The sequence below is a fragment of the Eulemur rufifrons genome, chromosome 19 (genome assembly GCF_041146395.1).
Source record: "Eulemur rufifrons isolate Redbay chromosome 19, OSU_ERuf_1, whole genome shotgun sequence".
NCBI lineage: Eukaryota > Metazoa > Chordata > Mammalia > Primates > Lemuridae > Eulemur > Eulemur rufifrons.
Genome location: NC_091001.1, coordinates 78,502,624 through 78,519,332, shown reverse-complemented (window position 1 = coordinate 78,519,332; position 16,709 = coordinate 78,502,624). Strand labels below are relative to the sequence as shown.

General features: G+C 38.6%; 1 protein-coding gene across 1 annotated transcript in view; it reads left to right on the top strand.

The window, feature by feature from the left end:
• Positions 1–354: 354 nt before the first annotated feature.
• Positions 355–16,709, top strand: part of FOXN2 (forkhead box N2) — a 53,577-nt gene continuing 37,222 nt past the window's right edge. Inside the window, exon 1 of the mRNA XM_069494657.1 lies at positions 355–500. The gene's annotated coding sequence lies outside the window, so the exon portion shown is untranslated. The remainder of the gene's footprint in view (positions 501–16,709) is intronic.

Below are 16,709 nucleotides of genomic sequence, written 5' to 3'. Positions count from 1 at the left end.
AAGCGAGGCCTTTCCATTTTCCCGCCTTCCCCTGCCACTGCTCAGCCCGAAACCCGCACCGGCCCACAGCGTCTCCGCCCTGCCTTTCCGTGCGAGCCCCGCCCTTCCGGACCCTGCATTTCACCCCACCCCGCGCGCCGTCCCGGGCAGCTCGCCGGTCCCGGCCCCGTCCCTTCCGTAGGAGGTGCGAGGGGACAGGGAGGGGCGGGCCGAGCCCCCTCCCGAGGGGTCGCAGGGGGTGGGCCCGGGAAAGAGGGGCGGGGCCAATCTCCTTGGCGCCGCGTTGTCATGGCAGTGGGGAAGGGGAAGGAGGGGGAGGAAGCGAGCGGGAGGGGGATGTGGTGCTGCCGCGGCCGCCACCGCAGCTGCCGCTGCCTGCTCGTTGCCGCGTCTTCCCGGAGGCGGCTGCTGGAAGCCGCAGGGAGCAGCTGCGGTGCTCTGCCATATTGTGTCTTTCCTGGCCCGTCCCTTGCCTCCCCGCTGCGGCGGCCGAGCTGACGGTGAGTCCCGGGCCGAGCGGCGTCTTCCTGGGCCGGCGCCGCCCGGCGTCCGCGCTCCCCGCCCCGGCCCGCGGCGCCGCTCCCGGGAGCAGAGGCAGCGCGTGCGGCCGGCGCCGGGCGTGGGGCGCGGGGGCGGCTGTCCCGTGACGCGCCCGGACATTTTTGTCCCGTCAGGAATAAGCCCCGGCGTGGGGGTGTCCCCGAGCGTGCGGCTGGGTAGTGTGTGGGCTCCCGGGGGTGTCGAACGGAGGGGAGTGTGGCCCCGCGAGGAGTTAGGAGTTTTCTTGAGAGCTAATGACCGCCCGGGAGGGGGTGTCGCGCGGCGGAAACCGCGGCGAGGGGTGTCGGCTCTCCGGCAGGCTTGGAGTGGCCCGGAGGACGATTAGGGCTCGACTCGCGGGGAATCTGCTGTTAGGGATAATGTCCGAGCCCCCCGGGAGTCCTTGCAACGCCCCCTCCCCCGGCTGGAAGCGGAGCGAGACTTGCCGGGTGTGGAGTCCTCGCCCGGCCCCAGGCGGGACTCCTGGGCCCGCGAAGTAGTGCCCGGCATGGGCCGGGCGCGGCCGGGCGTTGGGGTGGACGGGGCGGGTCCCGGATGTGGTGCGGACAGACCCCGACACCTCCTTGCCCCTGCGCCGGCGGGCCCCTCGGGGGCCTCCGAGGGTGGCTGTCGTGGTGGGTTGGGAACTAGTCTTTCAGCGCTGCAATATGGACACTTCCTGTTCGCCGCCTCCTATGGGGCCGTGGTTACTTCTGCCCTTCAGTCCCCTCTTTTCTGGCGAGGTGAGAGGTCTGCCGTGGGAGAGGCCCTTCAGCCTTCTGAATTTGCTCCAGGGCAGGAGCAGCAGGTCTGGAACCCTGGAGGACGGTGGGAGTTACGGGACAGCAGCCCATGTGCTTAGTACTCCATCCTCCACTCTTAACTCCACCCCCTTATCCCCCTTTGCAAAATGCCTCTGTTCCCACTGCGGCTCCCGGGAGTTGGGGTATGTAATGCATCGGGGAGCCACACTCGGGATATTCGTACACCGGATTTCTACTTTAAAGTCTGTTTAAAGCAGTCCCTGTACTTCGTTTCCCCCTTACTGGGAAAAAGTCTTAGTACGTAAAGAAAGGACACAGACTTTCTTCTACCCCAACTCAGAGGTGAGGGGAGGAGGGCAGCTATTTATTTCCAGGTTAGTTGAAGCTGTTTCACCTATCTTTCTTCTGATTGTGACAGCCACGTGGCCAGCTGAGTGCAATAGAGTGCGCTGGCGGCACTAGGGGCTGAGGTTGCTCTGGTAGCCAGGGGCTTTGCAACCGTGCGTAGCTTCGCATGCACGTTGATCTTGGTGCTTTCTCAGATAGGGAAGTGGAAAAAGCTGAACCAAATTTATGTCCATCCTTGTACCATCCGAATCTTAAGACTTATCTCTGTTACCTTGCAGTTCTCCCAAGGTGTATATTAACGTTTTTGCCGTCCTCTCCTGATTTGATGATTCATCTTTAAAATGTCAGCAGTATTAGATATTCCTCATCAAAGAGTGATGGGGAATGATAGAATAGTGTATTATGGAGTTTCCCAACTCTGGGGGGAAAATCATTTGAATTTCAATACCATTAATGAGAGATTCTGATGTAATCAAAAATAGTGGCACTCTGGAAGATTTCTTTTGCATAGTTTTAGGAAAATGTCAGTTTTTTCTTTTTCCATCAAAATTATGATCGAAAAATACATACATAAAATGACCAGTGAAAATACTTTTTTTAGGGCTGAAATAAATACTAGTTTGATTTGTTTATGTGCATTTTTAAAGCTTTTTTTTTTTTGGAAAAATATTAAGTTAATATGAATGTTCCATGAATAAATTTTAAGAGAATGAAATTTAATTTTTAGAATATATAAAAGTTGAAGATAACTCTTTTGGAGAGTGGAGAATTTTAGAATTTAAGTACAATCTTTGGTTACTAATGCATCATGTTTCACTTTGTAAATGCTTTGGTAGATTTATTTGTGTAACATATGTTTTTATTTGAATCAATTTTACCTGAAAAATGGTAAACCACAGGAAACACTTAAAATCTACAAAAGAATTGTGTAGAGAAGTGTATAGCAGCACCATTTATTGGAATTTTAATTACCCTATAACAATGGTGCTTAATCAGGGAAGTTAATAGGTAAAGATACTTATATAAAGCAGGAAGGAACTTAATGTTTTTCCAAAACGTGCTAAAAGATAACTGACATTATTAGTTATGGGATCTGACTGTTAAAAAGAGACCTTAAAAAGTGCTGCCCAAACAGGACTTAATCTTGTTCTTACAGCAGCATATTGCTTAGTTACTCCTTTTATGTGTGTGTAATTTTTAATGTTCCTTTTGTTGCTTTTTGATTATCCTTTTAGTAACTGAATTTTATTAATACATAAATGCAAAAAGGTCCTCCAAAAATAAAATTTTTAGAGCCCAATGCTTTACTAATTTCTTAGGGAAGAAATAGAGAGCTAAGATTTAATCCCTAATCTTAGGTTGAAGAGATTAACACACATGGAAAAAAAATTTACAACAAGAGAGGCTATAATTAGGAGTTAAACTCTATGATGCATGCAGGTGCTGTCAAAGTTAAGAGGAGAGGGAGACCTTAGAGGATTTGAGTAGAGAGGGGAGGCTTGGAGAAAGTAAGGCCTTTGCTTTCTAAAGTCTAACCTTCACATTACTCCCACTAATCTTCCTGAAATTATATCACCCTAATGACTAACACCTCTTATATCTAGCATGAATACCAAATTTCTTCTCAAGACCTTTCAAACTTTGGTTCTAATCTTCTCCCATCTGTCCTCCTCTAAACTATTCATTATTCACTACCTCAATGTGGTATAACAACTTAACCTCTTTATACTGTTGTTGATATAACTTTTTTGTTGTTGCTGGAAATGCACTTTTGCACATCCTCTTTACTACTGAAGATCTACTCAAGCTTTAGGGCTGTGAAATCTTGATTGCCCTGAGAGCCTTAGAATCATAGAATTTTAGACTCACCTTCTCCTCTCCAACTGAAAATTCTTTTCCTTATTTAAAAGACTATAATTCTTTTGGGCTGTAGCATTCTATACTGCCTTGTTTTCATATAATAAATAATTTTTGAGTATTTACTATGTGCCAGGCACTGTTATAGGAACTGAGGATATAGCTTTGAACAAGACAAATTCCCATATTCTTTTTTATCTTTTAAGGTTTTATCACCCCAACTAGATTATAAGGTCTTTGACCACTTAGAGGAGTCCTATTTTCTCAGACATGCATTAGATGCTTAATGAGTATTTGATTATTTTCTGAATAAACAAAAGGTAGGACTTAGGGTATGAGGTGGGAAGTTGGATGAAAAGGTTTTTCTTTATAAGTGAAGGGCACAAAAGAGTAACCCATTATGGATGGTCTTGAAAACATCACTTCTGAATTTAAATGTGGTTCATTACTCCCCCAAAATGGCATTTGAGCTGGGGAATTATATTTTAAAAGCCTTATTTGAGGAAACTTCATTTGAGTGCAGTATGCAGGACTAACTCTGGGAATGGAAAGGAATTGGAAGGAGAGAGATCAATTAAAGGAAAAATTAGTAACTGTAAGAGGGAGCTTTGGGAGGGTGCTCATTATCAAGAAGAAGGTGAGTTTAGTTAGCTGAGTGTAAGATGAGTGGGAGATATCAGAACATGACCTGTAGGGACTAGAAATAAAGGTGTGCAGTAATGTAGAGGTGACAGCTAGTGTTACAGATTTTTATCATAAAGTTAATAGTTGAAGTATTTAGAACTGAAAATGATGCTTTGGGAAACTAAAATTTAAGGGGCATTTGCATATGTGATTTCATAATTAATTTTATAGACTTGAAAATATCTGTGGTAATGTTTTATATGTATAACTTTATTTCCACTATATGAGAATACTTTTTCTGTCTTGCCACCTTTGGTGGCAAGGGACCAAAAGAATATTTATCATCATTTATTTCCAAGGGATTTTTATTCATGTATCCCTATTTCTTTTACTGTAACTTTTTACATTTAAATAAACTTTTTATTTTAGAAAAGTTTTATGGTTACAAAAAAGTTGGAAGATAGTACACAGAGTTTACCTTACCCAGTTTCCCTTATTGTTAACTTTTTACATAACTATGGTACATTGGTCACAACTAAGGAAACAAAATTACTGCTTTACCATTAACTAAACTACATACTTTATTTAGATTTCACTAGTTTTTCCCTAATGTCCTCTATTCTGTTCCAGAATTCCAGTTTCTCAGACTTTTAAGAAACATCTGTCAGAAATTTTATAGAATATCCCTCAGTTGAGATTTTTCTGGTGTTTTTCTGATGATTAAACTGGGGTTATAGGTTTTAGGGAGGAAGACAACAGAGGTGAAGTGCTTTTCTCATCACATATCAAGGGTACACACTAACATGATAAAACTGATGATGTTAATCTTAATCACATGGTTAAGGTCTTTACCAGGTTTCACACACTCTCCTCCCTCCTTCCATACTGTATGGAAAGTAAGTCACTAAAGCACAGCCCAGGCTCAAAGGCCTTAACCTAATTTTGATTCACTTATTTTTTATTTTCCTCAACCTAATTTTCCTTTCTATAAACATTTAAACTTGGACATTTAACAGGCATCTACTGTATTTACGTGCTAAGACTAGAATGGTGAGCAAGAGAGACATCATTTCTATTCTTCTGGAGTTTGCCTGATTTAAACATAAAATAGGATTTGTGTCCTCACTATAGGTCTTGATTTCATTCACAATTATAAAGATAAAATTACTAAAGCCCTAAAGGCTACATAAAGCTCTTAAGTAGCCATTTAGAAGATACACTGTTGTCATAAAGTTTAAATACATGCACCATAAAAATAGCCATCTTTTTGCTCCCAACACAAATAATAGGAAATTACTTTGATTCTTTCCAGTAGATATACTACTAATAAATTATCAGGGTAATTTAATTACCCTTAATTATCGTCATGTCTTAAAAGAAGTTTGCAGGTGTTATAAGAAAAATCTTGCCTGCTTGATAGTATTTTCATAGGTATTTGGTGCTTCTGACACTCAAAGCCTTTTTTTCTGAGAAGTGGTTTGAAAGGTGTGTTGGGGAAAACACACTGGGAATAGAAAAGGGACCATAGGTTTTCTTTATAAGAAGTCATGATTATTTGTGGAAAGGAAAACGAGGTTGAGGAAATAAACAACATTAATCAAGTTTTGAAAGTGATAACAAACCTTTTTTGGAGTGAAGTTACTATATGCTTAATAGAAGAATAGAACAGTGCTACCATTCTGACGTTGGGAATGTTATTAATAAAACCATACCAGTTTTATTGGAGAATAAAATTTGATTAACTAAAGACTTGTTGAATACAAATTCCAGTTAATTTTTTTCTAGGGTTAACCACAAGGCACACTTACTTTGAACTCTTATTGAAATTCTTTCTAAAATGTATTGTTAATAAATTTTATATTGTATGGCCAACTGAGCAAAATTCAGTATTGAGTCATTTTTTTGGGAAAAGGGTGGGGAGTGAGAGGAATTCAATTTCCTACTTTTTTTTTTTTTTTTTTTATTTGAGACAGTCTCACTCTGTTGCTCTGGGTGGAGTGCAGTGACATCATCTTAGCTCACTGTATCCTCAAACTCCTGGACTCAAGTGATCGTCTTGTGTCAGCCTCCTGAGTAGCTGGGACTACACGAACACCTGGCTAATTTTTCTATTTTTAGCAGAGATGGGGTCTCACTCTTGCTTAGGTTGGTCTTGAACTCCTGAGCTCAAGCAATCCTCCAGCCTCAGTCTCTCAGAGTGGTAGGATTATAGGCATGAGCCACCACACCCAGGCAGAATTTAATATTTAAATTTTGCAGTGCTACAGGGTTAGCAAAGTTCTTTTGAATTTTATACATAACGTTGGAGGTAAGGAATTGAGGAAATTGATAAATTTATATTCTTATGGTTTGTTTCTTTATCTTAAAAGAGGAAATACTGAAAAAATGGGAAGAGATTTCTTGTAAATTATTAAATAAGATTTTACTCACGCCTATAATCCTAGCACTCTGGGAGGCTAAGGTGGGAGGATTGCTCGAGGTCAGGAGTTCGAGACCAGCCTGAGCAAGAGCGAGACCCCCGTCTCTACTAAAAAATAGAAAGAAATTAGCTGGACAACTAAAAATGTGTATATAAAAAAATTAGCTGGACATGGTGGTGCATGCCTGTAGTCCCAGCTACTCTGGAGGCTGAGGCAGAAGGATTGGTTGAGCCCAGGAGTTTGAGGTTGCTGTGAGCTAGGCTGATGCCATGGGACTCTAGCCTGGGCAACAGAGTGAGACTCTGTCTCAAAAAAAAAAAAAAAAAGATTTTACTTTCACCTGCACTTTGCCTTTGTCCAAGCCCTCCATCTTTAAAAATTCAGTTTAAATGCTACCTCTTTCTATGCTGATTGAACAACATTTACTAATAATCATAATAATAATTTCAACCTTTTATTAAGTGTCTACTATGTACTGGCATGGTGTTATACAAGACATGTGAATATGTAGTTTGATTTTCAACAACAACCCTGCAAGGAATGTTGTATTCTTATAAATAAAGAAACTGATAATGAGGAATTATGTAAATGCAGTGCTGGGTATTTGAACCCAAATCTCTCAGACTTTAAAAAAAATCTTTATTTGTACTAATCTGAAGTCTTTAAAAATGGATGTTTGCCAGGATGAGGTCCTTACATCTTGATTTGTCCCCATGAAGGAGTAGGGAAGAATACAAAATGGGAGAAACTAATATTTATATAATGCCTACTCTGGTAGGAGTGCTACTACTTTATTGTTGTAGTAAGTTAAGTAAATGGTATTATTCCTTGGGACTAAATGAGGTTCAGTCATTTGTCAAAGAGATTGCACAAATAAGTTGGTGACTGATGGGTCTGCTTGACTTCAAAGCCTTATTACTCTTCCACTTTTCTAGTACAACATGCTGCTATATTTATTTATTCATTTAAACATTTGCTCACTAAATGTTATGGTCTGTGCCAGAGCATAAAAATGAATGGATTGAGTTCTGCCTATAAGAATTTATATTCTAGTGTAGTATTTCTTAAATGGGTGATAGAATTGATATAAATTGTGACCAGCATTTATTGGTTGATTGGTTGAGACAAGGTCTCACTCTAATGCCCAGACTGAAGTGTAGTGGTGCAATCATAACTTAATGTAGCCTTGAGCTCCTGGGCTTGAGTGATCCTCCAGCCTCAGCCTCCCAAGCAGCTTTGCCATCACACCTGGCTAATTTTTAAATTTTTTGTAGAGACTGGGTCTCACTATGTTGCCCAGGCTGGTCTCAAACTCTTTGCCTCAAATGATCCTCCCACCTTGGCCTCCAGAAGTGCTGGAATTATAAATGTGAGCCACCATACCTGGCTGTGACCAGCATTTCTTAAAAACCAAACAATTTAGGCCAGGTGAGGTGGCTCATGCTTGTAATCCTAGCACTTTGGGAGGCTGAGGCTGGAGGATGTGGAGAATCACTTGAGGCCAGGAATTTGAGACCAGCCTGAGCAAGAGCAAGACCCTGTCTCTACTAAAAATAGAAAAAATTAGCCAGGCATGGTGGCGTGCTCCTGTAGTACCAGCTACTCGGGAGGCTGAGGCAGGAGGATCGCTTGAGCCTGGGAGTTGGAGGTTGCAGTGAGCTATGATGACGCCACTGTACTCTAGCCTGGGAGACAGAGCAAGCCTCTATCTCAAAAACAAACCCCCAAAACCCAAACAATTTAATAGAAAACTTTAGTGCATCATATGTGGTAAGGGTAAAAGTATTATATATGTTGTGGATCTCTATGAAAAAAATGTATTATTGTGGGATAGCATCAAAAATTTGAGAACTACTGGTCTAATGGCAGAGACGGAAAGGTAAGCAAATAATAGAAAGGAAGTTCTATATAATAGGATTCTGTATAGGATGCTAAGGAAGCATGATGGAAAAAGAAAATAATTCGAGGAAGGCTCCCAGAGAGATGAGTTTGATCAGTTTTAAAGCATGGGGTAGAAGGCCTTAAATACATGTAAAAAGTATGAAGGAGTGAAAGTGCTCAGTATATTCAGGAAACTTGGGATAGTGTGAAATAGGTATCTGTATTCCTGCATTTGTATTTTTGGGAACTTGTAGGTCACATAACACCAAAGATTTTATTAGACCATGGTTTTTCTGGACTTTCATGGTGTTCTTTTGCTAAAAAGCAAATATATATTGTATTTGATTCCATCATACAAGCTAGGAACAATTTTAGGGATAGAAAATTTGACCATGTGACATGTATGCAGTGTAACATGGTGACTACGAGCACAGCTACTTATAAAAGTGATCAACGAAAACAGTTAAGCTGTTTTGAGGTGATTGTCAAATGTTCCTTTTCTTTTTCTTATGTTCTGTCATCTGTTAGTGGACTAATGGTACAAGGTGCTAAAGTTTTAATAAAACTTTTGAATAGAAAAATTGTTGGTTCACTTTTCCTTTGATTTGGGAATACCACCATTATTCAATTCTGAGGACATTTAGGGGCCAGTTATTGAAACATAAGGATCAGACCCCTTGCAGTAATCAGTTAGCAGTGAAGACTGTGTGGGCTCGGCCATACTTCCAGTTTTGGGCGTGCCATTTAATCCCTCTGTATCTGTTTCCACATATAAAATGGACACTAATGATAGCAACTACCTGATAGGGTTGTTAGGAAGATTAAGAGTTAATACTAATAAAGCAGTTTAAAACAACACCTGGTATCAGTAAGCATTCAGTGAATTTTTTTAATATAAGAAAGTTCTATCTCTTTAATTCTCTGTGTGGTATGGAAAAATGTATATATACACACACATATATACACGTTTGTGTGAGTGTAGTGGAATGTATACAAACTTAGGAATTGTACATAGGGGAAATATGGGTCCTACATGTATGTATATACAGGAAAGCTAGCAATATTTGAATTTCAGTTTTGATTAGCATTTAAATTATTGTAGTAAAGTCCAGTCATCTCATTTTAAAGATGGCAAAGGTAGGTAGTAGCAGGGCTAGAGCCAAGATTTGTCAGGCAACAAATATGTGAGCAGTAAACAAAACTGACAACCAGCTCTGCACTCATGGAGCTTGCAGTTGGGAAAGATATGTATTAAACCATCTCAAGTGTGATAAATAGTATCAAAAGTATAGAGTACCATGGGAGACTAGAACTAGGGCTCTACTCTAGCCTGGAATTTTAAAGAATTCTCTCACGATTTTTAAGCTGAGATGTGAATAATAAATAGCAGTTAACCAGGGTTAGGTAAACTGAAGAGTGTTCCAGGCAGAGGGAGTAGCATTTGTAAAGGCTCTGAGGGAGGGGAAAGCATGGCCTATTCAGACATCTGAAGTGGAGAGAACAAGGGAATGGGTGGCAAAAGATGTGACTAGGGAGGTTAGTGGCTAAAATATGCAGTCTTATACATCATGTTAAAGATTTAGACCTAAGGGTCCCCTTGATGGATTAAATAGGACAGAGACATTGCCAGATTTACACACTACAAGATCACATTATCTATATTACAGAGGACAGATTAAGAGAGGGTCAGGCAAAGATGTGGGGAGACTTAGTTTAGGGAGATAATGTAGAAGCCACTGTGTATGGTTATACAGATCATACCATAGGGGTTTCCATTCATATATACAGGTTGAGCATCCCTAATGTGAAAATCCAAAATCTAAAGTGCTCCAAAATCTGAAATTTTTTGAGCACTGACATGATGCTACAAGTGGAAAATTCCACACTGACCTCATGTGACAGGTTGCAGTCAAAATGTAGGTGCATAACATGCGGTTTACTCAGTGTCCCCAAGGGGGGAAAAATTACCTTCAGGTTATGTGTGTAAAGTGTATGTGAAACATGAATGAATTTTGTGTTTGGACTTAGGTTCCATCCCCAAGGTATCTCATTAGGTATAAGCAAATATTCCAAAATTCAAGCATTTCAGATAAGGGATACTGAGTCTATACTACCTTTGTAGTGTTCTAGATGAAAGATAATGTCGACCTGGAGTATTAGTTGTGGCAGTGAAAATGGAGAGAGGTGTGCAGATTTCAGAGCTATTTCGGATTTAACTACTCCAAAATCTGTCTCTAGACCAGACCTCTTTCCCGAACTTTAGATCATGTGTGTCCCAAATGCCTATTCTACTTGGATATCTCACAAGCATCCAAACTCAACAGTAAAACAAACAAAAAACCCCACAAAAACACTGCAAACGATCTGTGTCCAAAAAAGAATAAACAGCCATTTTCTCTTCCAGTATCCTTTGTATTATGAAGTGGAACTAACGTCTACTCAGTTGCTGACCATGTCTACTAACAGAACCACTTAGACTACTTAGCTGTCGGTAGCTACAGTTGATATGGCTGCTTAGAATTTAGGTTCTAGTCTGTGTAAATTTATTTAGAAACTGAAATGTTTATTAGGGTGTTACTTTCTAAAATACTTTGGAGATAGTCTATTTAATAACATGAATATCTTTAATAATTTTTTATTATCAGTATATTTTTCTTAAACTTATGTATACATAAGGTTAGTTTAGCCGTATTTAAAATCAGCTTAATTCTGTATTAAATTATTTTTTTGCTTTGTTTTTAGAATTATATATAAAATCAGTGTATTAAATCAACCAGTATAGAGTCCTAAGTTTTACTTTCCGAATTTGACATCAGGGTGCTATTAGTAAGATATCATAGTCTTCCTTTACTGAATTTAGTTTTAATCATGAATATACCTTTAAAAGATGCTTATTTTTACTGGAGCAATTTAATTGGCTGTAGGAGATTTTACTGTGTGACTATAACTTATATTTAAGGCATTGAAATCATATTACATATAAATTTTGATGACAAAGTATCTCTCATTTGTATTCAAATACCAACCAAATTTACCCGTTTACTTTCGTGCATTAGATCTATTGACTTTCAGGTTTCTGTAACATTGTTCCTTTCAATGTTACTTTTCAAGTGCAGTACAGTTGTCCCTCAATATCCACAGGGGATTGATTCTAGGACGCCGTGCAGATACCAAAATCCATAGATGCTCAAGTGCCTTATATAACATGGTGCAGTCTTCACATGTAACCTATGCACTTCCTCCTCCCATAAAGTGTACTTTAAATTATCTCTAGATTACTTATAATACTTAATACAATGTAAATGCTATGTAAATAGTTGTTATACTATATTGTTTAGGGAATAATAAGGCAAAAAGTCTGTACATGTTCAGTACAGATGGCAGCCATCTATTTTCCTTTTTTCTTTTTTTTTTTTTTTTTTTTGAGACAGAGTCTCACTCTGTTGCCCGGGCTAGAGTGAGTGCCGTGGCGTCAGCCTAGCTCACAGCAACCTCAAACTCCTGGGCTTAAGTGATCCTACCGCCTCAGCCTCCCGAGTAGCTGGGACTACAGGCATGCGCCACCATGCCCGGCTAATTTTTTGTATATATATATTTTAGTTGTCCATATACTTTCTTTCTATTTTTAGTAGAGACGGGGTCTCGCTCTTGCTCAGGCTGGTCTCGAACTCCTGACCTCCAGCTATCCACCCGCCTCGGCCTCCCAGAGTGCTAGGATTACAGGCGTGAGCCACCGCGCCCGGCCTATTTTCCTTTTTTCCAAATATTTTTGATTGGTTGGTTGAATCCATAGATGCAGAACCCACAGATACTGAGGGCTGTGGTTACAAGGCTGTCAAAAAACCAAAGTGCCTGTTGGTTAGTTGATCACTATATGATTTATAGCACTGGTGATATTATTTCTAATTCTAAATGGGAAGTTTATTTCCTTTTTTTTTTTTTTGAGACAGAGTCTTGCTCTGTTGCCCAGGCTAGAGTGCTGTGGTGTCAGCCTAGCTCACAGCAGCCTCAAACTCCTGGGCTCAAGCGATGCTCCTGCCTCAGCCTCCTGAGTAGCTGGGACTATTGCCACACACCACCATGCCCGGCTATTTTTTTCTCTTTTTAGCTGTTTGGCTAATTTCTTTTTATTTTTAGTAGAGACGGGGTCTCACTCTTGCTCAGGCTGGTCTCGAACTCGTGAGCTCAAGCAGTCCTGCCTAGGCCTCCTAGAGTGCTAGGATTACAGGTGTGAGCCACAGGGCCTGGCCTATTTCCCTTTTTTAATGTTTTTTTTTTTTTTTTCCTTTGATTTCTGTGCCATCAGTTTTTTCCTGCTTTTAACGTATTTTTGTTTGGACATGGCATTGATTGCGATCCCAAAGTTTGAGAAGATGGGTTTTCTAAATTAGATTGAGAGCTAGTAGTGCATCTTATCTATCATATTTAATAAAATGTAAGGTAAATTAATGCTATGTTTTAGATAATATAAGTTTAGAAATTATTTAGACCAACTTTTAAAACATTTATTAGAAATAGCCATTTTCACTAAGTTTAGATCTTTTGTCGTACTGCTTTTGAAATCAGTGTTTGTGTGACAAGCAGGATTATGTACTCAGGATTCATTGTAAAGAATAGTATTTGGTCTTTATACAGAAAATATTAGGTTTAATGGTTACTGGTTAGAAGCAAACATGTTTCATTTTATAACTTACAAAGTTATTGCTTCATTTTAACTTCCCCAAGAAACTGATGAACTGCAACATTTTTTTGGAGACAAATGCTGCAACAATGTGTAGAGGAACTCTATATACTGAGTATAAACTGCATAGAAGTGTTTAGATAGAAGTGTCATCTAAACACAGTTTACAAAATGTATCTGTGCAAGCTGGGCAAGTTAGTGCAGGGGAAAAGTGTATTCAGTGGAAGGTTGTCACTCAAATTTTTTTTTTCTTCCTGTTTTGGTGATTTCTGCTTTTAGCATGAGTTGGAGAAAGGTTCCCCCCCCTCAATTTTGTTTCCTTTTTTTAACCCCCATTTAAGCACTACTTTCTCCATGAGACAAATCTTTGACCCTTTTGTATTCTCTTCCATAGTCCCCCTCGCCTTGACTAGAAAATGCAGCTGCGCACATTTTTTTGTTTAGAGACAATGGATCACATGCTGTGTCACCTAAATCTATGACCAAGAGGCAGTTTTATCCCTAAGAGACCATAATGCTTCAGTTGTCCTGGATACATGACATCATGTAGCATTATAATCAAATATACATCTTTTTGCAGGATGCTTGGGATTTTAATCTACCCTCTAATCTAAGTATTGGATTTTGTGAGTTGGACAATATTTATAAAAGAGAATCTTAAAGAATGCATTGTTAAAGAAATAGGAAAGGCTATAAGTTTCTTCTTTTTTTATGTCTTATGTTTTTCCTTACCTGAGTGTTATCATTGTTTTTACATATTCTGAGATGATAGAATATCTTTAAAACTTTAGTGGTTGTTAATTTGTTACACAGTGCCTTGCAAATAGTGTGTGCTCAGTAAATGTTAGACTTTATTTTTGCTACTGACTCAACAAATTAGCAGGAAGCAAAATGTTTTCTTTTTTAAAAATGAAGAAATCTCCCCCCTAATATTCTGAAATAAAAAAAGAACCCTTCATATTTAGAAAACAATTACCTATAAACTGCTAAAATATTTTATGTCAAGCTTATTATAATAGGCTTATTATACTGTTGAATAAATCTAGGAAATATAATGCTGTGGCTTCCAATCTTGAGAAATGCTACCTTATTATAATTAATAAATATGGTTCATTCCCAGGGAAATTGGAGGTGAGGAAAGGAGAGAGAAATTGAATGGAAATTTCTTGTTATTATATGTTAAATTTTAGTTAGTGGGAAAGCTTAAATTACAGTGAAGAATTGAGGTAATAGCTAGTTCCAATAAAATTCATAAACATTGGTATTCTATGCTTTGCCATAGCTCTGTTGTAGATATTTTTTCCTATGAAAATCATGGTTTAGTAATCTGAATTAAGTTAATGACTGCCTATTTCCCTTTGCTGGGGTTATCTTAGCTAAATAAATAAATAATATTTTAAACTGATTGGATGAGAAAGCCACAGATCTGAGATGGACCTTACTCTGGTTGCTCTTTTGACATTTGTGAAATTGCTTGATTTACTGATGACATTAAATTCTTGGTGGTGATAAAATAGCAAATCAATAAAAATAAAGTTTCTAAATTTCTTAAGGCAACCTAAAAAGAATTAGTAATTGTAAATTTTTAAATTGTAACCAAAAAATTTCATTTGTCACATGCTTCAGATATTCAGATATTGAAGTATTTAATGAGACTGATTTTAAGGAGGAAGCTAGAATAGCAGGGTCAAAATGATGAGAAACAACTTTGTAGATCAGATGCTCCCATATAGTTTCAGGTTAATCATCCCTTGTTTTAAGCATAAGACTGACTGAAGCCTTCCTCAGGGCCTCTTGGTACAGTTGTCAAGTGTTGGTTTCAGCTTCTTTCTAGTTCTAGTAGAACATAACAGATGGTGTGGTTCTTTTTCACTCCAGTGTAGTAAAAGCTTATTAGAAACAGCAAAATTGATTTTCCTTGTTACCCTTTTTGGGTAATGAGGAAAGAAATATTCAGTGATTGGCTTGAGGGTACAAGGAAAAAATAAATTGGAGTAAGTTTGTTTTAGGGTATCAAGAATTGACTATCATATTTTATTTTATCTGAGTCTTCTCAGTGCTATTTATTTCCTAATAAGAATACTTAGGCAATGCAATGTTTTAAATGTAAATTTTTAACAATTAAAAAGTATTTGGAAACTAATAAAGTTAGGACTCTAAGAATGGTTATATAATATAGGTATGATAGAAAATTAAAATTAGAATGTAGATGAAGAGATTCAGTAGTACAATTTTAAAAGCACGTTTTAAAAGCATAAACAATTAATTACAGGAATAACTTATTCCTTATTTTCTGTGGATCTATATAACTTAACTAAAATATACACTAAAAAACCGTAATGATCATGAGAAATGCAGGACTGAGCCTCATTTTTTGGTCATTAAATTTTATATTGATGAATCCATATTTTTAATGTACTATAGATACTATGTTGAAATCCATAATGTAATATCTTGAAAGTAAACAGAAAATTCTTATTTTGAGTATTTTAACTTGATAAGAATTCAGAAACAGGATACCAGATTCTAAATTAGTCAAATACAAATGAATGTTACTGTGTATGTAGATATTTTATATTCCTGTCCTGTTTTGTTACTGAGAATGGCGTTAATCGTGAAAACTCAACTTTTTTTATTTCAGAGGTAGTATAGTTTTTGTTTTTCATTTTTTTAAATAAATTCTTTTGTGTGTGTGAGAATTTTGGCATCAGGCAGAGCTATTAATAAAGGAATTTAGACCTTTTTTGGGACATAAATAACAAAACACTGAAAGTTCTAAAAGTTTATATGGTGTAAGTTCTTTTAGATTATTTAACTACAAAGATTTGAAGAAGAGTTCTGTCCTGTAGCATGATTGGCATAATATCGACAAAGTACACAGACAGAGAGAATAAGGAAATGAAAGTCGTGTCATAAAGAAAATGGTGAAATGGCTATTGCAGCACTCTTCTGAGAATCCTAATTGCAGTTGGCTGCCTTGCCAGTGGGTGTTATTAGTCATGAGGGAGATCCATCCTTAATACTAGAAACTTTTTTTTAATTTCAAAACTTCAAAACATAAAGCAATGTTACTGATTTTGTGCCCTAATTTTCATATTTGAAGGCTATAATACTTATACAGCTACTACTTTAGGAAGAAAGCTAATAATAATTTTAAAAATTAATAACAGGAGGCCAGGCGTGGTGGCTCATACCTGTAATCCTAGCATTCCGGGAGGTCGAGGTGGGAGGATCGCTCGAGGTCAGGAGTTCGAGACCAGCCTGAGCAAGAGCGAGACCCCCTCTCTACTAGAAAAATAGAAATAGAAAGAAATTATCTGGACAACTAAAAATATATATAGAAAAAATTAGCTGGGTATGGTGGCACATGCCGTAGTCCCAGCTACTCGGGAGGCTGAGGCAGGAGGATTGCTTGAGCCCAGGAGTTTGAGGTTGCTGTGAGCTAGGCTGACAACATGGCACTCTAGCTCAGGCAACAGAGTGAGACTCTGTCTCAAAAAAAAAAAAACAGTAATAACCATCATTAGCATCTCTGCAGCTAGTATTCATTGTGTACTTACTCTGTACGTCTCTTCTAAGTGCCTTATTTTTATT